At 37.6% G+C, this 26,555-nt stretch overlaps 1 protein-coding gene across 1 annotated transcript in view; it reads left to right on the top strand.

Annotated features, from left to right (window-relative positions):
• TTC29 (tetratricopeptide repeat domain 29) overlaps positions 1-26,555 on the top strand; it is a 157,721-nt gene that overhangs the window by 77,820 nt on the left and 53,346 nt on the right. The gene's annotated exons all lie outside the window — the stretch shown is intronic.

Raw genomic sequence — 26,555 nt, 5'->3', positions numbered from 1 at the left:
ATTGTACCTGGTACATAGTAGGTACTTAACAAATGCATGTTTCCTTCCTTCCTTTAATATTAAGACTCAAAAAAAGGCTTACTTTTCCCAGTTTCCTTTTTATAAATTTATTATATTATAAGCAACATGAGGGCAGAAACTGTGTCTTCTTCTTATCCTCATCATAAAGCATAATGCCTTACATTTTAAGAAGGGATTTAATAAAGGTTTATTTAATTGACTGGTTGGTTACTTTCTTGAGGTTATTAAAATTGACCTCCTTGAAATGAACTTTCTTGATATATAGCTCTTTTCTTCCTTTCTCACTTCAGAATCTTAAATTTCATTACTTTGTGATCAATATTGCCAGCGTTTTTCGGTACTTTTCTATCACCATCAACAAAGATTCATTGTTGTAAGGCAAAATTATAGAATGTCCATAAGGTGCTTTGCAGACCTTAAGCCATTCATCTGCTAGATACTATTGTTATTATTAATTACTTGATCACTGAGACATGAAATTTGGTACTTAGTGAGGTAAATTATTGCTAATGGTATATAGCATTTGGGAGCACCCCATCCCCAATTCAAAGAGAGAGTTTCCCGGAGAATCTTGCACCCAGTTCAAGATATTCTGAAGGAGCGCCAGCCCTAGAGTTGGGAGACCTGGGATCGGTTCCGGCCTCAGATACTTAACACCCACAGAAAATAACTGGCCGTGTAAACTTTGAGCAAGTTACTTAACCCCAATTGCTAAAAAAAAAAAAAGATATTCTGAAGGATTGTATACACTAAAAATCATAGTTCATGAGCCCCTATTAATGCATTTATCTTTAGTAGTCAGCTAGTTGACAAAATGAATCAAGCACAAAAGCATGTAATGAAATAGCATAATAATAAAAAGAGCAATAAAAAATTTCCTTCATAAATATATGGCATAGTGATGGAAAACTATTGTGCCAGTGATAAGAAATGATGAGCAGGATGTTTATAGAAAAATCTGAAAAGATTTACATAAACTGATGCAAAGTGAAAAGAGCAGAACCAAGAAAACATCATACACAGTAACTGCAATATTGTATGATGATGAACCATAAATGACTTAACTATTCTCAACAATACAATGATCCAAGACAATTCTAAAGGTCTCTTGATAAAAAAAAATGCCATCTGCATCCAGAGAATTTAAAGAGTCTGAATGCAGATCAAAGCTTACTTTTTTTACTATCTTTCTTTTCTCTTTTGTTGGGGAGGAAGGGGTCTGTGTTTTCTTTCACAATGTGGCTAATATAGAAATGTTTTGCATGACTTCACATATATAATCTATATCAAATTGCTTGCCTTCTCAAGGAGGGGAGAGAAGAAAATTTGGTCCTCAAAAATTTTTAAATGTTAAAATTTTTTGCATGTAATTGAGAAATATTTAATGAAATAAATAAAAATATATTAGGAAAAATAAATACATAACTACTCTTCCACTAATATGCATACCATCAGTGAGCATGATGGGGTGCTTTTACTCAGACCCTAGCCCTAAGTTCATATCTCTGGAAGCCACCCAGTATCTCAGTAGGCTCCTGTGAGCAAATTTTCTCTTGCTGCAGAATACATGACCCTGTAATTCCCTTATCAGAACAGATGCAGGGATGCTGGTCCAAGGACTCTCCCTGGCACAAGATCCCCAAAGACCATGTCTTTGGCAACTAAACAAAAACTCTTTTCTCCCTCAGTCAGTGTCTGCTATCAACAGACTTTTCTCTGCAGACTCCCTGAATTTTCCCATCAATAGATTACAGGTGCCTTCTCTCAAGGCACCTGGAACCCTGGCATATTCCTTTGAAGTTCCCAGATTACCTAATTGGCCTTGTTGACATCCCTGTCCCTTTTCCATATATGCCCCAGTACCATCCCCACTAGCCTGCAGGTTCTTTAAGAACTTCACCCACTTCTCTAAGCATTACAATAAACTTTGCCACTTCACTAAGAGATGGCTTGAGTGTGTGAATTCATTTCAGGCAACACCGGCCTAGAATTCTTGGGGTTCCTATCACTACAAACATCATTAGGAATAGTTGACACACATAGAAAACATGTGTGGAAGGGTACAGACATAAGGAGTGTGTGTTTGCCAGGGTGCATCTATGGAGAAGCCCACATGAAGGGCACATATGTAGCCAGGCTGCATTGTGGAAAAGCAGCTCATCACTGGGATACTGTAGGACCTTCTAGACTGATACAGATGTCTTTGAGTGATGCAGCAGCTGCCATGCTTACCTCCCACTAATTTCCATTGTCTGGGCTGCCTGGGCTGGATACCACTCCCATTGGATGAACAGCCTTTGCCAGAAATTGCTCCGCTAACCACATTGTCTTTAGTGGACACTGGATGCATGGTCTCTACCAAGTGCTTTCCCATGGGACACCTGGTCTCCACTAGATATGGAGTCTCTGCTAAGCACAACCTCACTCATCACAGTGTCTCTGACACCTGCTGCCTAGCATGTCCCCACTGGGCACATGGCCAAGGAGTTCCTCTCTGCTTCTAGCTTCCAGTGTGACTAGTTGCTTATCATCCCTTAATCATCAAGTCTTGATCCGATATCTAAGACAAGACCATTTTCTTCCTTATCTTGGACTTTTTATGCAATATATACTCTGTAGATACATCTTCCTGCTATATGTCATAGATAAAAGGAAATTTTCCTTCAGCCCTCTTCTAGGACTTATTTCTTTTCCTCTGGAACTGCCTCATTATAGTTCCTTCCTATATGATTTAATCCATAACCCACATGCAAATAAAACTCATCTCTTCCTCTTCTACACCAATCTCTATTCATGAGTCCACATTGTTCTGTTCAATAAGACATTAGTGAATCATTCTGGTGGCTACTTCTGTGTACCCAACTGGTTGCCTCCCTCCCAAAGTCCAACAGATCTTTGATTTCTTCAATGGGCTCATTGTATAGACAGTAACCCATCAACCCTTCCTTTATAACTCTGATTCATATCTTCCCATAAATTTTTCATACAAGGTTAACCCAATAGACTTGAGATCTTCCCTGAATTCTTTTGACATTAGACTCATAATGGTAAGTGGATCTTCCACTGGTTGGCCTTGCATTCTTCCTAGATGACCAGTACATCTTTTCTTTCCGGTCATACTTTCTCTGATGATATCCTTTGCACTATTTATCTTTAATTCCTTATCTGATCAAATGAGATAATAATTACAGTGCCTACCACATAGTAAATTCTATATAAATGTTAGCTATTATTATTATTACTCTTATTCTTTATATAGCCTGGTTGTACCCACCATGCATGTCTCCAATGCACTCTGAGTGTTCCTCAACTTTGAATTTTGGGAGACTGCAGTATTTCGTGACCTACGGCCATACTATCAGTTGCAGAATATCAGTGCTAGAATAATAGATGTCACTCCATAAAGAAAAATTAAATGTGACAAATACAGCCATTGACCTTTCTTCTGAATCCCTTCCAACCAAATTTCCCCCTGGGTAAAACAGTGGCACCATCTTCTATTCATGCAGTGCTCATTGTGCTCTTTGCACTCTCCTAAATAGAATGGAAGGATTACCGTTTGTAGAAAAATTAAAGTAAGATGTGACATGTTCTTCATTGTTCACAATTTGTTCATGTTTTATTCCCATCAGTTATTCTTGTATAATATCTCCCATGTTAATTCCTGATTGGGAGTTATCATTTGAAAAGTTTTCCAAATAGTTTCCTAAACTTGACCCCATTTCTCATGAGTATCTGTCCTTTCTCTTAGTTCCTGTTTTCTCTGTCATCTTGGACAAGTCTCTCTAATTTCTGTGCACCTCAGTTTCTTGAGGATAATATTATCCTGGAGATAATAAGAGCATTTACCTCATATGGTTGTTATGAAGATCAAATAGCTAATACACACACACACACACACACACATATATATGTTTTATACAAACTATAAGCACAGCATAAATGCTATTGTTGGTAGTATTGTTATTTTTGTAGTTCTTCAAAATATGACTTGGGCACTTCTGTCATGCTAACTATTCTTCTTCTTCTTACTGTTTTTACTATAGTTCTTCAAAGGGAGATAGCCTTGTCACCTCTGTCACTAGCAGATATAACATCTCTGCTAATAAGAAAGATTGGGGTCTTCAGCTATTCCATGTATAGCTTGAGTGTCTCTAAGTTATGAATTATTGTAAAAAAATGCATTCACTATCATGTAGGGAAAAGCTCAGTATTCTTTTCCTTGCTTGTTAAAAAGTTAACAATTGACATGATAATTATGGTGAGTAAGAGAAAGCAAAGAATTGATTAGTTCCAGAATTTGTTACCTACTAATGGGGAGGGTTTTTGTTGTTGTGGTTCAGTTGTGTCCAATTCATAGTGACCCCATTTGGGTTTTATGGTTGTTGTTTTTTAAATTTTATTTAATTTTATTTTGGGGCAAAGATGTGGAATGGTTTGTCATTTCCTTCGCCAGATGAGGAAATGGAAGCAAACAGGGTTCAGTGACTTGCTTTCTTGGCAGAGATAGGTTTTTGCCATTTCCTTCTCCAGCTCATTTTACAGATGAGGAAACTGAGGCAAGCAGGTTTAAGTGACTTGCCAGGGTCATACAGCTAGTAAGTGAGGCCAGAGTCTGAGGCCAGATTTGAACTCAGGATGACGAGCCTTCCTCCAGATTTAAACTCAGGTCTTCCAGATTCCAGGCCCCAGACTTTATCCACAGTACCACCTAGCTGCCCCAATGGGGAAGGTTTTACAGCTTGTGAAAAGAAGGAATATTGACTAAAACTAGCAAACTTGTCTGGTCAATGACATTTAAAGAGTGACAAACTATCTGGAGACATCAGCTCCTGGAAAAGAACTCCTTGGTTGGCTCATTAACTTATCACATCATCCAAGTAAAAATGCAGAATTCCGGAAAAGAAAGACTCTGTGCTGGTATTCTTTAGGAGGCCTTACATGTGGGATAGGAAAGACTGACATCTGAGATTAAAGATTTCATCATTAGGGCTCAGTCAGTGTTGGACCAGATTTGAAAACTCAATGATAACCTTTGATCCCAAGTGTTCTTTTAGGAAGCAGGGGAGATTTCCCTAATACTTCACTTTTAAATGTAAATTTGCTTTCTATTGGAGCACCTAGGTGGCACAGTGGACAGAGCACTGGGCCTGGAGTAAAGAAAACTCATCTTCCAGAGTTCAAATCTGATCTCAACACTTACTAGCTGTATGACCCTGGCAAGTCACTTAAACCTGCTTGCCTCAGTTTCCTCATCTGTAAAATGAGCTGGAGAAGGAAATGGCAAAAACCTATCTCTGCCAAGAAAACCCCAAATGGGGTCACAAAGGTTAGACATAACTGAAACAGCTAAACAGCAAATTGCTTACTACTATATCCAGCCCACTTGAAAATTGTAAGGCTATCACATTATGTGATATATGTGATATATATGTGATATATAAATATGTTCACTTATCAAGGTTGTTCCTGTATCATTGGCTTTCTAGTATTCATCAATGATGAAAATAGCATAGCAAGGTAGGGAGAAGGCTGACCTTGGAGTCAGGGAGAACTGAGTCCAAGTCCAACTTAAGACACACTTGTTGTGTAGCCATGGAAAAGATATTTAATCTCTCAGTACCCACAGGCAAATTGTCTAAGACAACAAGTTTTAAAGAGAATTGTCCATCTGCATCTGGGATGGGAGTTTCAACACTGGGAGCTTGTTGCAGCAAGCACCCCTGTGTCCCCAGGGTGCCTGCTCACACAGGTTCTTGGATCTGCTTTGTTAAAGGAAAGCAACTCAAAATGGGTTAACAAGCTTACTTTAATCAGTCAGACATTTACCTTGTTCAGGAGAAAAGGTCAGCACCCTGAACCTCAAAGTATACAGGCATAATTATCAAGACAGAAACATCAAGTAGACAGATTTCCAAACTGTCCAACCATTACATCCATACCCAGTCAACATCTGGGTTTCCACATTCTGGGTTTTTCAAAGCCGGGGGACTCTCAACAACGGCTTCCCAGAATTCTGATCAAATCACAGAATACTTCTCAAAGTGAGTCCCCAAAACAAAGCTACACATCAGGGCTTATATAGCCTTCTCCTGGCTCAGAGAATGTAACAACCTTATTGACTCACTGGCCAATCAAGAAGTATCTACTGAAAAACAAGCCTCCCACCCCAGGCTTCAGGTGCACATTAGCCTAGGGGCAGGGAAGATCTTCAAAATTTACATTCGCATTACAGAGCTCCAAGCAACTAATGAAATCATAGATCTGGACCACAAATAATAAATAGTCCTATTAGAAATTATGTTGCCAGAACAGGTATTTTATTTACTCACTTGGTTTTATAAGACAGAACTTTTAAAAGTGCATTTTGTTTAACAATTCCACAAAGCAGCACCTTCTCAGGTTTTATTTTTTTCTGGATAATACCAAAAGTAGTTTATATTACTACAGTGCTTCATAGTTACAAAATATTTTACAGACACCATTTTTTATCCTTATAACCCTACAAATAAATAAATATAAAATTTACTACAAATAAAGTAGTGAAATATCTACTTTTATAGATGAAGAGACTGAAATTCACTGAGGTCATCGTGACCTTCTCCAATTCGTACAGAAAGTGACAGATTCAAGCCTACAACTAGCCTTCTTTTTGTTCTTTGTTGGTCATCTCTTTTGGCCTTTTTACTTTCTTTTAAATGTGAGCTCTGCCTTATTTCACTGCCACTATCTGATTTCAGGGCTTGAACCACTGGTATAGGCCTTTTTGTTCCCTGTCCCATGTCTCTTTCCTTTCCAAACCACCTTGCATACCGTTCCCAGAGGAATCTTCCTAATGCACAGTTCCAGTCATATCATCCCCCTGCTCAAAACTCTTGACTAAAGTCAGTACTCTTTACACTGAAATTCAATGCCCCGCCCAATTTGTCTCCATCCAACGTGTCCTGGCTGAACACCTGCTGCTACCTCCATGTGCTCCTCCATGCTGGATAAAGTGATCTACCTGAAATACCCCAACACAGCCCAAGCTACACATACACAATGCTGACCCTTTCCCAAAGAAAACAGACGCAGATCGTCATCTATGCATCTAATTGAATTAAACAACCCCTCAAATCGATGCAAAAATATCCACCAAAGGAAACTTAACTAGTGATCACTGATACTACTGTGTCTGTATCACTGTGGAGGAGTCAAGATTCAACCCTGCCTTCCTCGTACTTACCGATTGGGAGACTGAAGAATGATGGCAGCCTGGTTTAAGAAAAAGCACCGGCAGCCATCTGCTACTGTTCCCACTTGTTGGGCTGGGAGTTTTGGATTGCTGATGTACTGGTTTGCTGATTACTAAGCTGTGAAAAATAGCTAACATGTTGGTCCATGGAGACATCCAAAAAGACTTTTTTTACAAGAGAGAGCAGAGTTTGGCAAATATTTTCCTGTAAAGGACCATATAGTAAAATATTGTAGGCTTTGCAAGCCAAAAGGCAAAATTAAAGATATTATAGAGATAATCAACAAGAGAGAATGAATTTCTAAAATTTTTATTGATGAAATTCATAATATAATAACAATAAGTTTTTGAGTATAAATTTTTGTTATACTGATTTGCTAATTAAAAGAAGTAAATACTTTTGGGGGAGTCTAAAATTTCACTTAATTAGGGTTCATCAAAATCACTTGCAAATATTCATCTGTTAGCTGATCTGTAATGAGATTTTGCATATTTCATCCTTGAAAAAAATATCTTTTCACCAGATAGATACTGTCAAATACTGATATCGATCCATGAACATATAATTTTAATTGAGCCAAAAGGCTAAATATCTTAAACAAGTTTATTTTCTCTAGAGGCATTAATTCAGCTACTTCATTCAAATATGACTTAATTAAGGAGTCATCAATAACATACTTTCCTTGCTTGACTAACAAATGAACCACTTGGTTATAGCCAATTTTTCATTTTTTAAATTTTTGTCAGGGAATTATGCTGCAATGAAATATCCTCTTTTAAATTTTCTGATTTTTCTGACCATTGTTTTTCCTATGAGTTGCAAATATTGGGATGAGTGCTTGGTCTGGTAATGTCGATGTAGGTTGTATTCTTTTAGCGTAGCTACAGTGTCATTGCATAATAAACCCAATACATTGCCATCTAATTCAGTAACAAAATAACCCTCCATCCACTGTATCTTAAAAGCATGACTTTCAAAGCCTTCTGATTTTGACATGATGGGTGCACGTAGGTAATAAAAATAAATAAAATGTTGCAATACAGTGATATCCGTGGCACTCTACACACTGTTGAGTGTCATTGCATTTTAGAGCATGCTGGATAGTAATGAGAACACCACATACCTCCTGTCTCTGTCACACTACTCAGCTCAGCCATTGTAGTATGAAAACAGCCATAGACGGTAATATAAATGAAAGAACATGACTGTGTTCAAATAAAACTTTATTTACGGACACTGAAATTTGAATTTAATATAATTTTCATGTGTTCTGAAACGTTATTCTTTTGATATTTCTACCATTTAAAAATGTCAATTATACACACACACACACACACACACACACACACACATGCACACACACGTATATTAACTTCGTGGCTGTAACCAAAATAGGAAGAGACCTGGATTTGGCTCATGCCCCTGGGCTAAAATATTGAGCTGAATCAAATAAGGTAAAATTCAGTAGGGATAAATGCAAAGTGTTACATGGGTACTAAAAACCAACTATCCAAAAGATAAGAGAGAGACTGGACAAGCAACACTTTAGGGGAGAAAAGATCTAGGGGTGTTAATGGACTGCAAGCTCAACGTGTGTCAGCATGGTGATATGGCAACCAAAAGCTCATGTGATCTTGGACTACACTAAGAAAGTCCTGGCTTCCAGGAATAGGAAAGTGTTGGACCCACTGTATCCTGCTGTCATCAGACATCTATCTTAAGTATTTTTTTTAGCTCTGGGAGCCAAAATGTAAGGACATTAAAAAACTGGAGACCATCCAGAGAAGGGCAACTCAGAGGGTAGAGGGTGTTGAGTCTCTGTCTTGTAACTATTGGTGGAAGGAAACAGGAATGTTCCACTCATGTCATCTGAATTCAGACATTTGAAGGACTATCCTGTGAAAGAGGATTAGACCTATTCTGACTGGCCCTAGGGGGCAGAACCAGGAGTAAGGAGTAAAAGTTGCAAAGAGGCAAATTCTTAATCTTGAGAGCTACCCAAAAGTGAAATGGGCCACCTCTAGGGGTTCTGAGTTCCCACTCACTGGGAGTGGAACAAAAAGCTGGATAACCACATCTAGGTCTAAGGTCTGGTTACCATTGGAAGGTGCAAAAGTTGCAAAATTGTGGAGTGTTTTTACATTGATCTTTTGCTAATGCAATTAACAGTATGTTTTGCATGTATGACTTAATAAATCCTTGAATCATGTTACTGGTAATGCTTGCATTTTTGAAAATTTTGTGGTCTCTAATAAATGTTCCATTTGCCATTCTTTTGATAAACTGAAAAAAAAAAGAAAAGGACTCAGGTCCTTTTCAACTATTAATATTTGGTAATTCTGAGACTTCTCTTTCATCATCTTTTCTTTTGATCACTGAGTGAATCTTGTGTAAATTATATCGTATTTGTATTTATATAGAATTGTATTTTTAGAATATAAGAGGACAGGATAGAAAGAAGTAAGTCAATTTTTTCTTTAAAAGAATCTTGGGTGGGGGAGCAGCTACTGGAGTCAGGTAGACCTGAGTTCAAATCCAGCCTTAGACACTTCCTAGCTGTGTAGTCCTGGGCAAGACACTTAACCCTGTTTACCTCAGTTTCCTCATCTGTCAAATGAGTTGGAGAAGGAAATAGCACACCACCCCAGTATCTTTGCCAAGAAATGGGGTCACACAGAGCCAGACACAACTGAAATGACTGAACAACAAAAAACAGATTATTCCTGATATTTGATTTGTATTTTAATTATTTTTCTTTTGCCAAAACATTACCTCCTGAATTTTAGAGTGAGTAGTGAGTCAGCTGTGGCTCTCATTCCTTTCATCCTGAAAGCTGATCAATATGCATATTAGCTAAAGATCAGCAGCATGTGTTGCCCATTGAACATAGGTTGTCTTTACTTTCCCATTAGAAATCATTGCCCAAGATTTACCCTTCTGTTCTCAATTTAATGGCCTCGGCAACCAAGGGGAGCTCAGATGCTTACAGAGATGAAATCCTCTCCTCCTTCTCCCAGAGGAGCCCTGGTTATCATTATCCATAATATGCAGACAGTGTTGCTTGGAGCCAGTTTGCCTCATGGTACCGTGTAGTTCATCACCAGCTTCTGTTCCATGCTAAAGAGGTCTTGCTGCACAGCTTGGGACTGTTTGGGTGGAGGCTTAGCAGTCTCCGCAGTTGTCTTCCTGCTTCCATTAATTTTCATCTTCTTTACCCTTTTGTGCTGTGGCCCACTTCAGGCAGTTCCCTTCCAGGGGAATCCCAGCAGAGCAGCTGTGGCAGGGTCCATTTCCCCCCATTGTTGCCGCTGAGCACACATTTAAACTTCTTTCTCATTCATTCTTCTCTCTCACAAGGCAGAGATCCATAGGTCCAAAACGGATGTTAGCTGACAGGATCACTAAAAGGTGAAGTAATGATAAATAATTAACAATCCCCTCTGAGGTTACTTTCCGTCTATTCTGTCTCACATGTACTGATTTATGTACAGATTGTCCCCCCCCCACGCCCAGAATGTGAGCTTCTTGAGGGCAAGGATTATTTTTGCCTTTCCTTGTATCTACAGGACTTAGCACAATGCCTGGCATTAACAGTAAAGGCTTAATAAAAACTTTTTGGCTAACAACAGCAACAAAAGTGATATATGCAATGTGTGCATACACACATACATGTATATGTATATATTACTGCTATATATGAAGATTTATATTTTAAGTACATCTTTATATTATATGTGCCTATTATATTTGTATAAATATTTATATTTTGCAGAAATACATGTGTGTCGATGTATGTATATGTGTGTATATACACATATACTTATATATGTATGTGATATAATCAGAATCATTGTATTTCCAAAATAATGAAAAGAGGTTTCTTTTCAAAAGTACATTTAATTGAGAATCCTAGAAACAAATATACACCTAAAAGGTATAGACAGGATCATTATTTCACATTAACTCTTTTTAATAGATTTAGAATGATCCTTCTTTAGGCAGGCATAAACAGCATTTATGATGGTATCTAATTAAATCTCTTAACTTTTATAACTTTTGAATTTATGAAAAAATTAAAAGATGGTACTAATCATTGTGTCTAAATTGTCTATAAATGTTAAATTATGGCCTTTCTAAAATATTAAGGCAAGTATCTGTGTGATAAAAGCTTAATTCAGCACCAAAGACTACATATGGAGTCACATTTACAAATTACATGGTTTGAACATGACCTAATTCATGGGGAGGAGACTAGCCAGCTTTCAAATTTTTATAAATTACTCTCTAAGTAGCCTCTTTTCTTAATGGTTTCCCCCCATATGTTTTTAATAGTGATCTGTTAGGTTTAAATTTTCTAGTGTATGTAAGATGATGCTTCACACAAGAGGAAATAATTTCATTGTATTAATTATTAGAAGCTCTAATCTAGCATTCATATGTATTGGAGAAATAATCAGAAAATGTGAAAACTTGCTCTCAGTGCCCTGGGGAGCCAGCATCCCCACATTAAAATACATCAATATATGTCATAGAAAAAGGACAAAACTCTACAAATCCGACTTAGTCGCTTTTTAAAGGGGTCAGAAATTTTGCTTTCAGTTCCAATAGATGTTCAGATTAAAAAGAAAAATTTCCAATAATTTAAAAAATATATTCACATATGAAATATAGAGACAATGAGTGAATCATAGTAACTATTTTATTCATACCAAGGTGACCTATGAATTTCAAGAAACTGATGGTTCCCTATTTTGTAGAAGACAACAATATGAAACTGAGGTTGATGAAGTTGGATTATTTTTAATGATTTGGTAACTTAATATGATTGGTTTCCTTCATAATTCTGTATATTTTATCTTATGCATAGACTTCACTATCAAAATACTTCATAAGATAAAGGGAATCTTTAAATCTAGGTAAATAGGTAGGTAAGGTAAGTCGATAGATGCTTCAGCATTCTAGACGTAGCATATTAAAGTGTTCTGTAGAACATCAAAGCCTCATGTGTAATCCATCATGAGAATGATTTTATAATAGACCTCAAGGCAGTAGCACAGCTGTTAGCTGGAGGCCGCTGAAAAGGAAGAATAGTGACCATACCTGGTAAAATCCAGAATGGTTTATAAGATGTGATGGATGATGAGGATCATTCTTTTCCATTTGTAATTTATCCAAATTATCCTCTAAAAAAAGAAATTTCAGAAAGAAAATCCAAACCTCCTAACATTCTCAAATTTGGCAAAAAAAAAGTATTTATGAATGCATCTAGAGATATAATCTAGAGTAAAGGATAAAGCCGATGTTATATTTAGCTGCTACCTATCTTACAGATCAGGAGACTGAGACAGACAGGTTAAGTGACTTGCCCAGTCATACAGCAGCTAATAAGTATCTGAGGCAAAATTTGAACTCAGGTCTTTCTTACTTCAGGTTCAGCACTCTATCTATTGTATCTCCTAACTCTCCACCTCACCTTCTTTTTTACATTATTCAAAGTGTGAAAAATAAAGATCTGTGGGAAATTAAAATATATTATAATTTATTCACTACCTCTAATGACTTTAAAGAAGGCAAATTTTTAACTACAATCAACAAATGATTAAATATAGCAATAGAAGTGTAACAATGATTCTGAATAATAAACTGTGAATTGCTCATTCTTACATTTAGGCTTTAGTCGTGTCATTATACATGATTTGTATAGTAGTGCCTCTAAGATCCCCTGATGACAGAAATGTCCATACTGCTTAAGCAGTTTCTGTACTGGCTAGGGATGGTAGGGATGGCAGGCCTTCCTACTATTCATTTTGCAGCTAATAAAGTGAAAAAGTCATTTCTGAAATTTTTACTTGTGGCCCTGAGATTTATGTTTATGTACAACCTGGAGGCCTTTTAAACAATACATATTTTGTAGCCTTTCTCTTTAACCCCTCGAAAGGAAAAAAAAAAAGCATGAACTTACCATTTTTTAAAAAAAAAAAGTGATTTTTACAGATGTCAGATATAGAACAGAATCCATCAAATCATACAAATCCTTTACAATGCACAATCATCATTCTAATTCATTTTTGTCTCATTCAATTCACAGACATCTGGATATACTTGTTAGGAACTATAAATGCCTTTAGAAAGCATAACGCAGTTGGCATAATTTTTGCCTGTACACAAGTCAATATGAATTTTACTACCCTTTAAATAGTCTGGCTTTTGTTCATTTTTATTATGATATAAAATAATGTAAACATAAAGGAGAAGGCAAGAAATTCATTAAATGTTTCTACTGAAGCAGGCTACTTCTACGCCTGATATAGTTTATTATTAAAATTTAATAATAGGAGTTTTAAAAGTAAACAGAATTCTGATAGAAGAGAATTGGCCTTAGGCAAAATCTTGAAGCAGGCTGGTTGTCTTTGCCATTTCTCTATCTGCTTTTTTTTGTTCCTAGACATCCAGGACTCCCCTGGCAATAATTCTGGGAACCCTCACCTTCGATGGAGGTTTGGGGGAGTCAACTGGCATATCACTAGCAATATTGTAAAACTCATGATGAGGATAATTCACCTGACAGTTTATAATGGGATATTCAATAGTTGGTGATTTTTTTTTCAGAACAGACTAAGCTACCATCTCTGGGTAGTATTCTAACTCCATTCTAACTTCTTGCCCCACCCAAGTTAATTAGGCTAGTTTTTCCTTAAAAGAAATTGAAACCATTCCCAAGGGTTAGTTGACTAGGGGAACTAAAAGCTTGGGCTGTTGACATCCCTTCCTTGTCACCTGAGTATAGAACAGCCATGAAGAGACTGATGGGCCCTCTAGGATTCTCAGTTGTTGCATGATGATGGATAGTTCAGGCAAGGGAACTTCACTAGATGAATCATCTAGAAGTGTCTTCAATACCTATCCTTGTTAAAGATCTTTCTCCTGTTATGGCTCAGCAAATCTCATTTTGTTGACCATTCAATGACCTACGATGCATTGTTTTCTTCCAGTATTGAAACAAAGCTACCAGGCAACTGGCCTAGCCAAGAGCATCACCATTACATGTTCTCTGACTCTATTGAGTATGTTAGATAGGGTTGTGTTCCTCAGTCTTCTGCACCGATGCAGCAAAGATGGTGTTGGAGAGTACTGGCTTTCCATTCCTTTGGTAAACCTTTTTTTGTGTCTCTCTTGAGGCTTTTGGTCAATCAGTCATCTCAATCAGATGTTTGGAGGGTGGACTTTTTTATCTATTTCCTTTGAGAAAATATCTTGTGTGGCTTACCACTAAATGTGAATGTGTGAGGCCATAAAAGCCCTTGATGTAGAAGCCAACTTGATGATATTCCCCACAGAACATTTTGTTCAGTTCTTTCATTCATGTCTGATTCTTCATGGTCACATTTGGGGCTTTCTTGGCAAAGATACTAAAGTATTTTGCCATTTCCTTCTCCAGCTCATTTTACAGATGAGGAAATTGAGGCAAACTTGTCCAAGGGTCAAAGAGCTAGTGAGTGTCTGAGGCTGAATTTGAATTTAGGTCTTCCCGACTTGCTAATTACAGGCTCGGTGATCTATCCACTGTCACCTAGCTGCCCTCCAATGTGCTCCAAACTCAGTTCATTTCTTCCTGTTTGACAAATCCTTCCAGAAATATTGCCCAAGGATAATAGCACTATTAGATTCATTTGGTTTCTGACACCCTCAGCCATTCCTCTGCCCTCTCCTACACCAAAAATATACCTGTCTCGTATTTCCTATCAGCTAGAAAAATAATATGATAAATGAATGTCCCTTGAGGAATTAATGATTAATGATGGTTTAATGAGTTAATGAAGTATCAAGGATATTTAAATTTTAACCAAGACCTCTGGAAGATACAAAACTCTATTGTATAGGAATAAGTCTCTAAGGCTGAACTAAGCCAAGACATCTCTAGCAACCTTCAAACCATATTATATGGAGAGAAGGTCTGCAAAATCTTCTTTGAACACCAACCTCATGAAGCTTAATGCTCTTTCATTAATAGAACAGTGAGATATATATTTGCATTATTTTTGTTATTGGTATGTATTTTTGGTATCATAATTTAATGTACTATTACTGACTCATCTAGAGATAAGCACACAATCTTCAGCCTTTCCAACTTGGTGTAACTTTGAAGGGCTTTTTTATTGCTGGAGTGGTCTTGGAAAACCCAAAGTCAGCCCCATGCTATGGTGAAGAGTAGGAAGAAAGTTTTGTTCAAACATTAATGAAAGCTATTTAAAGACATCCTATTCTCCTAGATCTCTTTCTAACTATTTAAACCAGGAGATCCCAACCTGGGTTTATAACAAGGTTATGAGATGCTTATCAAAAAGTACAGGGGAAATCTGGCAAAGAATTATACCATGATATTGAAAATACAAGAAACTTCACATTGACTTCCAGTCAATGAAGTTACAGAATTTTTGTTGTACCCTTGGAGAAGAAAAATCAATTAATCTCTTTATTTTATGTCCCATGTACATATGCATGGTAACTCTAGTTTATATTTCCTTTCATAGTAAATAAGAAATAGAATTAAAAAAAAACAAGTGGTACAGGGAATTCCTAATCTAACTGTTCCTTTCTAACTCTTTTGCTGATTCCTCATGGACTTCCCTGACCTGAAAATGAAGATTGCCAAAGATTTTGTCTTTGGTCTATTTTTTCCTTCCCTGTCTACAAATTCTTGTAGTAATGTTATTTCTTTCTATGACTTCAACTAGAAACTCTTCGTAGATAAATGCAAAATCCACATTTCTAGACTTAGCCTCTTATCTGCTTTCCAGATCTCCATCTCTTACTTCATATAGGACATATGATCACAGATCATAGATTGGGATCGTTGATTTTTTTTTATAGTCCAAAGGGATCGCGTTTTATAAATGAGGAATTTGGGAATGCAAGAGGTTAAAGCTTGCTCAGGGCCATGCAGATAGAATCTAAATTTAAACCTAGCTCTTCTAATTCCAAATCTAATGCTGTTTACATTGTACCTGGATTCAAATGATACTGATCGAAAAAAATTGCTGAAAATAAATCTTGGATAAGACTTTCCTGTTGATGGCATCATTTTCATTACTAAGGCTGGTCAAAGCCAAGTGATTAGCAGAAGAAAAAGGTAGATTTTGGAAGGCAATTGGCCTCAGGTGTCTGCATACAACATACTCAACAAGCATTCAAGGAAACAAATTGACCTCATTCTTTCATTGAAATGTAGTGTACTAGGACCCAGAATTGGAAATGTAGACCTCATTCAAAAGAAACAGAATGAGTGAGATGGAAGAGGGAAGTGGTAGAGTGCTTGCAGCAATCACAAAGACCTTGATTCAAATCCTGCCACACTTACTAGCTGTATGACTCTAGACAGTTTACTTAATCTTTCAGGGCCTTGGTTTCCCCATCTGTAAAATGAAGAGGTTGAATTTGATGAGACTTCTAAGTTTCCATGCAGCTCTGAATCTATGATCTTGTGGTTCTAAGATATGCTTATGTAAGGAGATCCAGGATATGGAGGGAGGAGGCATGGTGGGGAGCACTTGGATGAAGGTCAATATAAGCAAAAACAGAAGAAGTATTGTCATCAGAGGATGCCACAAAACCACCTGAATAGAAAGAGGAACAGATGAGCAATTCAGGAAACAAATTATGAGCCTAACACAGAGGCATAACATATTTGTCATAGGTAAGTGACTTTATTTATTGAAACATCTGCAGGAAGATGAAGAAGTCTGAGAGCAAGAAGAACAAAAAGAACAAGAACAAAAGGAATAAGAAGGAGGGGAACAAGGAGGAAGAGAAGACATAAGAATAATGAGAAGGAAGAGAACAAGAACAGGGAGGAGGAGGAGGAGAACAAGAACAGGGAGGAGGAGGAAGAGGAGAACAAGAAGAATGAGAATAAAAAGCTAGAAGGAGAAGGAGGAGAAGAACAAACATAAGAACAACAAGAACAAAAACAGGCAGGAGTAGCAGGAGGAAGAGAAGGAAAAGAAGAAGAGCTAATAAATTTTTTACTTGCATTAATAATGATTTTATTTCTCAAAGGGTGGAGGTACCAACAATGAAAACTTCTAACCAAAAATTTAATTCTTACTTCCAAGGAGAAACTAGTAGCTAGAGTTAAAATTATGGAAATGAACCTTATAGGAAAATAATTACTTCATCTTAGATTATACTGGAGAGCAGAAGAGAACTGATCATAGTGCAGCATATACCTTAATACTGGGAAAAACAGATTCCAAAAGGTTTAGAGAAACAGTAGCTAGGGTTCCATGAACTAAAATGATTTGAGGAAACAGTGCAGAAGTAATGGGAAACTCTCAAGAATGAAATCCTGAAGACACAAAGAAGACAATCAGTTCTGATAAGGGATTAAAGGGAAAATTACAATTTTAAAAGACATATGAATGTCAGAAGCATTGGACCCATGAGAACACTTTCAGGAGTTCCAAGGCCCAGAATGAGCTGAAACCATCAAGGAAAACAAAAATGGTGGGTGGGTGGGTGGTTGTTGTCATTGTCAATATCACTATATTGGGGAAGAGAAGAGTAACAAAGAAGGGAAAGTAGCCTTTCAAAAAGTGCAGAGGATGATAAGGGATTGCAGAAAAGGCAGAGCTGTTTAGCTCTTAATATTGCTTCAGTTTTCTCTGCCAAGAAGACACTTTGTGCTAGAAAACAAAGCATAAAACTATCTAAAAGGAAAGCGATACACAAGATAAATTGGTCTGTAGAAAGCAAGCACCTAGCTACACCTGCTGAATTCAAGTCTCCAGGCCCATTAGAACTAAATGTGCAGATTCAGTTGAAAGGATTGGCACTTGTATTGATTACAAGTTACTTTTAGTTTTCTTGCAAAGATAATAAAGAAAATGAGAGACAGTGCATGATTGGAATAGGATGAATGTTGCTCCAGTTTTTAAAAGGGTGTGGGAAGAGAATAGAGAGTAAAAAATATAGTGAGTTGAGCCAGATGTTACAATTCACTTTAGTCATCCAGTCAAGAAACATTTATTTAGCACCTAACTGACACTGTGCTGATTGCTGGGGATACAAATTTGCAAAAGAATCTAATGAGGGAAGAAAATACGCTAAAGAAAGCTGAAAAGGGTTGGGAGGATGAGAGGGAAGGGATAATGAAGAGGTTCAAAGTAGGGTAGCCAGGAAAGAAATGAAAAGATAACTGGTCTGGGGGGCTTTCCTTAGATGGAGTATTTAGGAGGGGTTCTTTGTTCCATTATCCATTCAGAGGAGACAGATTTTCTCACACTATTCTTAAGAGCAATATGGAGGGATGTAGGCTAGATAATGGTCATTTTAGATGGAGGAAAAACTGGTTAAATGGCCAGATTCAGTACATAGTAATTAATAATTAGATGCTTCCTTGTAAGGAGATGTCCATTGGAATGGCTATGTCATTGAACATTTTTATCAGTGACTTGGATAAATGTACACGTGAACTGTTCATAACATTTGTAGATAACATAAAACTGGAAGGGATAGCTAATATACAATAAAATCAGGGTCCAAAAAGACCTTGATCAGATAGAACATTGAGCTTAATTTAATAAGATGAAATTGATTAGTGATAAATATGATGTCTTCTACCTGGGTTAAAAAAAATCAATTTCAGCTTGCCTTTAAGTCCCAGCTGATATACCATGTCTTATATTAAGCCTTCCTTGATCCCCTGAGAGAATACTTTCACATTCAGACCTCATGTAATTTTTCTGATGCATTGATTCTAATACCTTGATGGATCTTTGATCTTATCAATATAGACTCTCTCTTTAGTGTTGCACATTGCAATCCATTCATGCCTTCCCATCCTTCAGACTCTAGTCCATATCTTCCTATAAATCATCTATCGGGGGTCCATTCAGAGGACTGAGGGCCTGCATTAAATCCACTTGACACATTGCATGGATACCATGGCGGCATAAGAACTGGCCCTCAGTGATCCTTCTCTCTTTAATTTTGTTGGTAAGTCATATCAGTTCTGTCTGACTCTTCATGACTGCATTTGGGGGTTTCTTGGCAAAGATACTGGAACAGTCTCTGCCATTTCCTTCTCCAGATCATTTTACAGATGAGTAAACTGAGGCAACAGGGTTAAGTGACTTGCTAGGGTCACACAGCTAGTAAGTGGCTGAGGTCAGATTTGGACTCAAAAAAATAAGTCTCACTGACTCTAGGCCTGGCACTCTATCAGCTGCACCATCTAGCTATCCCTCTCTGTCTCTCTCTAAACAGTCCATATTTTCCCCTAGTTATACTTCCCTCTGAAGGCATTCTTTATACTATTTCTTGTGTACATTTCTTAATTTGCAGTGTATTTCAACCTATTCCCACTCACCATGGTCCTCTCTGTTGTCCTTTGGGTGACCCTCAAGTCTAGTTCTTTGAAAACTATAGAGTTCTGTTACTTACTTATAGAATCACCAGAAGAATATTGTCCTTAAAAAGATCAGCATTTTTTGGTTGGTTGGTTTTCTGTAAGAAGAAACTTTGGGTTATTAACAGCACTGTGTAGTTTCCAAAAGGCAATCCAGCCTGGTCTCTTCTTCCAGTTCAATGCTATGCCAAACCAGTTGTACATTTGCAGAGTTGGTCTAAGATATATGGATTGATGGACAATTCAATATGTTGTCCATCCAACTGCATATCACAACATTGACAATAATTGTTCTTTATCCATCTAGTTCTTTATCTATAGATATTTGCTGGAGAAGGAAGTGGCAAATCACTCCACTATCTTTGCCAAGAAAACCCCAAATGGGGTCACAAAGAGTTGAACATGACTGAAATAAATGAAAAACAACAGCAACCGACTTATCTAAACTTTGGATTTCTCCCAATTCTTATGATCCTATGCTAGGTTGACTTTGAATGTATGAAAATTATCAAATGTATCAAAATTATCAAATCTTACCCTTTTATTTTGCACTGTTTAATAGTGGAAAGAACAGAAGGATTGGAGTCAGAAGCTACTTGAGTCCAATTCAAGCTCTTATACTTACCTGGATAGATCCCTATCCTTTCCTTTCATATTAGATCAGGCCTGCACAACCTGTGGCCCACGGGCCACCAAAGGATTTGGGGCAGCCCATGAAAACTATAGAGGAAAACATTCTCTGCATTTTTTGTGGGCTTCTCAAAATCTTTTGGCATCCCTGTAGGCCGTTAGTGGTCCTCAAGCCTCAGGTTGTGCGGACCCGTGTTAGAATGTCAGAATAGAGCTTTTTAAGAGCATTATAACCCTATGGAATCATACATACATAATTATCCCCCATAATACCTAGCATAGTGCTCAGCATATAGTGAACATTCTATTAATATTTATCAAAGAAAGATAGAGGGAGGATAAAAGGAAAAAAAGGTGGGAAGGAAGGAAGGAAGGAAGGAAGGAAGGAAGGAAGGAAGGAAGGAAGGAAGGGGAGAGGTGATGAAGAAAAAGGGAAGAAAGGAGAGAAAGGAATGATGGTAAAATCTTGTGATCACCTTTATTTTATAGTTTGGGAGGCAATGTAATATAGTGAAAAGGGTACTAGAATTGTATGCAGAACGTTGAATTTGAGTCCCAGGTCATACGCTTACTGGCTATGTAGTTAGTTTAGCACAGTGCCAGGTATATAAGTCATTTAATAATTTCATTCACTTTGTCACCCCAGTAGACAAGTTACACAGTTAATAAGCATTTGCTTGAGGACTCAAAAAGCCAGGGTCCTAGCTAGACATTTCATGTTTTGAGATTATCTGAGACTCAGTTTCCTCATCTGTCAAATAGGCATAACAATCATTTTACTACCTAGTTCATAAGACCATTATACCGAAAGATCTTTATAAACTGCATAAGACAGTATGAAAATTCGAGTAACTACTAGTATTATGGATGAAGAGAGTGAGAGGCTAAGTCGCTTGTCCTCTGAGTCAGTTGGTAACTCAGACCCATGCCCCTGCCTTACTAGCTGATGCTCCTTCTACCTCAGCATACCCAATGGCCACTAGCATGTTTGGAAAGTACTGTGAACTGACCTACATTTCTCCAGTGGATACAGACTGGATATAGAGTTAGAAAACAGTTATTCTTGCAGGAATCCATTTAAAATGTTGAATTTTGTTTTTAAATTAACACAACTGGCAAGCTTCACCTAGAGGTGGAAGATATGGGCCTTACAGGAACATAGCCATTGATTAGCTGTTTTTAATGCTTCTGGATCTAAAAAGAATGAAAATAAGGTATAAAAACTGAACAAAACAGAGCAGAAAGTTCAAAGAAACATCAGGAAAAGAAATACGAGTATTAGAGAGGTATAATAATAACCAACATTTTAAAGAACTTAAAAAAGTGATTTATTCACAGATGTGAAGTAGAAAGCACAAGTATTATAATCCTCATTTTGCAGATGAGGAAACCAAGGAGCTTAGAGTGACTTCACCTGACTAATGTGGAAATATATATAACCTATATCATGTTGCTTGCTGTCTTCAGGAGGGAAGAAGGGAGGGGAAAATTTTGGAACTCAAAATCTTACAAAAATGAATGTTGAAAACTATTTTTACATGTAATTGGGAAAAAATAAAATACGATTAAATAGAAAAGAGTAAGTCACTTGCCCATGATCACTAGTAAATTTTCAAAAGGGGATTTGAACCTAGGCTCTCTAAGTCTTAGTACTCTTCCCACTATATGGTGACAACAGGAATAAAATACCCTTTGGTTACGACAATTAGGAGAAAGAATAAAGGTGATAGAGAACAAAATACCGTGTTTCCCCGATAATAAGACCTATCCCGAAAATAAGCCCTCCCCTTACTGTGTAAGATTCCTCTAAAATAAGCCCTCCCCTGAAAATAAGCCCTATTGAGATTGCTACTGTAGTGAAGGTGATCCCCTGAGCTACACGCTACATTACGGTACTCTCTGTATGCAGGGTCCCCCCTCCCCGGTGAAACGCACGCCGCGCTCCAAGGCTGCACCAATCAGAGGTTGCAGCTTGGAGCGCGGCATCCTGTTCTTCCCCAGTGATTTGCTTGCTGGCGCCATTGAGAGCAGTGCTGCGGAGGAGAGCTGAGGCAGGACAACATAAGCCCTCCCCTGAAAATAAGCCCTCTGGTGTTTTCCTTTCCAAAAAAATTAATAAGACAGTGTCTTATTATCAGGGAAACACGGGTATAAGTCAGATAGGATTTCAAATTTGGCAAGAAAGAATATTAAGCCCAGTTCAGGAAAAACAACCTAGGGCAGGATTCTAAAGTCAAGAGTCCCTCAGTTAGACAGTAAACATTTACTAAGTGCCTACTGTGTGTCCCAGCCACTATCCTAAGCAGTGGAAATTCAGAAAGAAGCAAAAGACGGTCCCTGCCCTCAAGGAGCTCAGAGTCTAATGAGGGAGACAACACGCAAACTGATATGTGTGTATGTGAGTGTGTGTGTGTGTATATGTATGTATCTCAAGCTATGTACAGGAAAAATGAGAAATAATTAAGGGAGGGAAGGGACTAGAATTAAAAAGGTTTTGGAAAGTCTTCCTAAAGGATTTTAGTTGAGAAATAAAAGCTTTTTTCTTTGGTCATTTCTTTTTTGTTGTTGTTTTTGTTTTGTTTTTTGGAGAGGGGAAGTCAAGACAATTGGGGTTAAGTGATTTTCCCAAGGTCATACAGCTAGTAAGTGTTTGAACCCAGGTCCTCCTGACTTCAAAGCCAGTGCTCTATTCACTGTGACACCTAGTTGCCCCTCTTGGGTCTTTTCTTGATGATGGATAGGCAGGTCCATATTTAGTGTATGTGGGTATTTTGAAAAAATTACCCCAAAGTGTTATAGCTCAGGCTATAAAGAATGTTTATGTAATCACAGATTTAGAACTAGAAGGAATCTTGGAGTTAATCTAGTTCAACCTCTTCATTTTACAGATGAGGAAACTGAGCCCCAAGAAGGACTTACCAAAGGTCACACAATAGTTTGTGAACCCAAATCAATACCAGCTAGTAACTGAGCTAGAATTTGACACTCGGGCCTCTGAGTTCAAATCCAGTGTTATTTCCACCATACAATGCTCATAATGTGTGATCCATTCATGAGATTTCCTGTAAGTAGAGAAAAGAAAAGAAAAAAGAAACAAGACAAAAATCACAAATATTATTTTCTTGGAATCACCAGATGTCTTATTGAGTGGAAAGAACACTGGCTTTGGAACCTGTGTTCAAAGCCCACCTCTGATCCTCACTACTTGTGTGCCCTTGGACAGGCCATTTCAATTCACTTGGTCTCAGTTTCCTTATTTGTAAAATAAAGGAATTGGACTAGATGAAGTCATTTCCTCCTCTAAATTTATGATCCTAAGATCCGATGGCTGAGAACGTCTAAAATGAGATTGGGGGAAATGAGAGGAGGGGAATTTCCAGGATCATGAATCAGCCAATCAGTCGATAAACATTTATTAGACGTCCAGGATGTGCCAGACACCGTGCTAAGCACCAGGGATACAAACACAAAGAGAAAGAAAGGCCCTGTCCTCAAGGAAGTTACAGTCTAACAGGAGAAGACAGCTCACCAAAGGAAGCTGAAAGGGAGAAGGGGATGAGACAAGATGCCTGGAAAGAGGGCATTATGGAGCAGTCCAAAACAGGTGAAAAGTGAATGCATCTGGGCAGGAAATGAAGAAATGGCTGGCCTGGATGCCATCTTTAAATGGAGGCTTTGGAAGGAGCTCCGCCCTTCACCCTCCAGCTAGGGGAGCAGAGGGTCCTGGGAATCAGAGGGAGAAGGGACCTCAGAGGCCATGTAAACTAACCCCTTTATTTCACAGATGAGTAAACTGAGAAGCAAAGAGGTAAACTGAGGACTTGCTAAAAGTCACAGAGGTACCAAATGGCTTGGCTGAGATTTGAACCCAGATTCTCTGGCTCCAACTTCCAAGTTCCAAATCTCACTACAACAATTATCTATGATACTCTTTATGTCGGATTTCAATTATCTATACTATTCCCATGAATGATTGAGTAATCTGTGGTTTAAATGACATCCCTAGTATTTCAGAAGGATGACCTGATGGTTTCACACAAGGATCATGGCTCCTCCTTTCACTATAGCTAACTTAGTCTCATCATATGCAGATTACTTAACTTCTCAATTTAATGAGCATAATGCTTATGGATATTGCATTGAGATAAAAATCCCAATGGAATGGATTTTTTTTAAGTTTATTGGCCCCTATTATTACATTGAAGATAATTTAACTGTAATTTTCCCCAAATTTAATTAAACATATCTATTTTCCTAGTGAGTTTACAGCAATAAGAGTATACCATATATGTGGGAGAAGTTTTTTTTTTTCTATGTGTTTATAAAATAACAAATATAACAAAAAGAAAGCTTTGCAGACAATTCAGTGCAATAGAAAGAGTGTTAGATTTGGAGCCCAAAGTCGCAGGAATCAAAGATCCTCAGTTAAAATCACAGATCTTCCACTCACTTAGCTGTGACCTTGGACAAGTCCTTTTCCCCCTTGCTGAGATTCCATTTCTCATCTGTAAAATGAAGCAATCGGACTAAATGATCTTCCATGTCCCTTCCACGTCCAAATCCATGGTCTTATGACATTCCAAGTAAATAATGTAAGCATGATTGAATTTGCCATCAGGTCACCTTCTCGAGCTATCAAAACCAAATAATTTATCAGTTTGTGGTACAGAATTGCATGGAACTAGGAATCAATTCATCAGTCAACAAGCATTTATTAAGTGCCTACTGTGTGCTAGGCAAAGAGCAAAGATCTAATGAAAAGGGGGAAAAGTTTTATTATGAATTTGCTCTTTTTAGTGTAAAACATTAAAATATTGCTAAAAACCTCAAAGATACATAGTATGTTGCCAGTATTTCTGTGAGCTCTCTATGAGCACAGAAAAGCCTGACGCTGACTCTAAAAAGGCAAACAGCAATGAGTTTTGCTGTTTTATGTTTAGCTTATCTGTTATTTCAGAGCTGATCAAAAGCATCCATTGCAGTGCATAGAATAAATCATACCTCTAAATAAACCACTAAAGAATGTTAAATCGATGTAAGTGATTTGAGTCATATTAATATTTAAAACATCTCTGTCCCAAGCCTCTTTATGACTACATACAGCAATAATAACTACCATTTCCCTCTGCCATTTTTCATATTATAATATTGCATAGTAAACTGTGTGGAAATATCCTCTTTTAGGGCTGAAATGGACGCATAGGATTTCAGCTGCCTATTTACGCTTAAACGTCTATGATTTTATTCAGCCAATAAACGTATCCTCCACTAAGACATTGATTGTACTCTTTGCAAAAACTAAAACTGAGAAAGAATGCAATGTTTGGGATTTTTTTAATGAAAAAAAGTTTTTTTTTTCTTTCACTGCTATATCTTATTTTAAGTAAATTTGACTTTAAGTTACATGGATTTTGAGTTGAGCCAATCTTTTTGAAATTTTCTGTCTGTACAAACATTACATGTGCAATTTATCAATTGCAATCTCAATATTTTTTGAAAGTGGTTTTATGGATTTTTATATGCAGGAATAAGCCTCTTACTAAGGGTCCAACAGACTCCTGCTAGATAATTTACCCTATGAAGTTCTGGGCAGTGTAGTATTCCCATGTGCAGGCTCCAATTGTAGGATCTTCCAAGACTGTGCTTACTTGACAGCCAGATATGCTTATATAGACACAACAATGTGATAAAAGCAGTCCCTACATCTGGATCATAGTATTACCCTGCCAAGGTATTCCTCAACAGTTTCTAAATTTGTACTTACCCCGTCTCCATCCTTGTCCAGCACATTCTCTTCATCTCCTTCTCAGCCTCTGTCTGCCTTTTGCCTTTTATGTGCTCCAGGAACCTCAGTTTTTCCCTTCCCAGGTCCCTTCCATCTGCTTGTGTGTCACTGGGGCCCTTCTGCCAAAACATCTCATGAAGGAATTCCTCAGACAAAAGGGTTGAAGGCTCTTCCCTGCTCCCATCCTCTCCTGCTTCCCCGCTTATCACTGCTCAGCTCTCAAGCTCCACACTGGCTTGTTTTGTCAATAACCATTTATTTGTTGCCGGGATGGTAGCAGCCATTACATCTGACCTCCCTGTTTCATCAATTATGGATAGATTATTGGATGTGAACATCTGCAAAAGCTCACTGCTGAACTCACCTCCTGGCTGGGATTAGATCAAGTATTAAACTGTTGTTTATTGTCAGGCCAAAATTCTACTGGGAAGCTAGGGGATTCCAAGGCAAGCAAAGCCCCCATCAGCAAGTACCAAAA

This window comes from Petaurus breviceps, unplaced genomic scaffold, assembly GCF_028583685.1.
Source record: "Petaurus breviceps papuanus isolate PSGF00001 unplaced genomic scaffold, PetGlider_PUasm1.0 76, whole genome shotgun sequence".
Classification (NCBI taxonomy): domain Eukaryota; kingdom Metazoa; phylum Chordata; class Mammalia; order Diprotodontia; family Petauridae; genus Petaurus; species Petaurus breviceps.
This window is presented reverse-complemented; position numbering and strand designations above follow the sequence as displayed.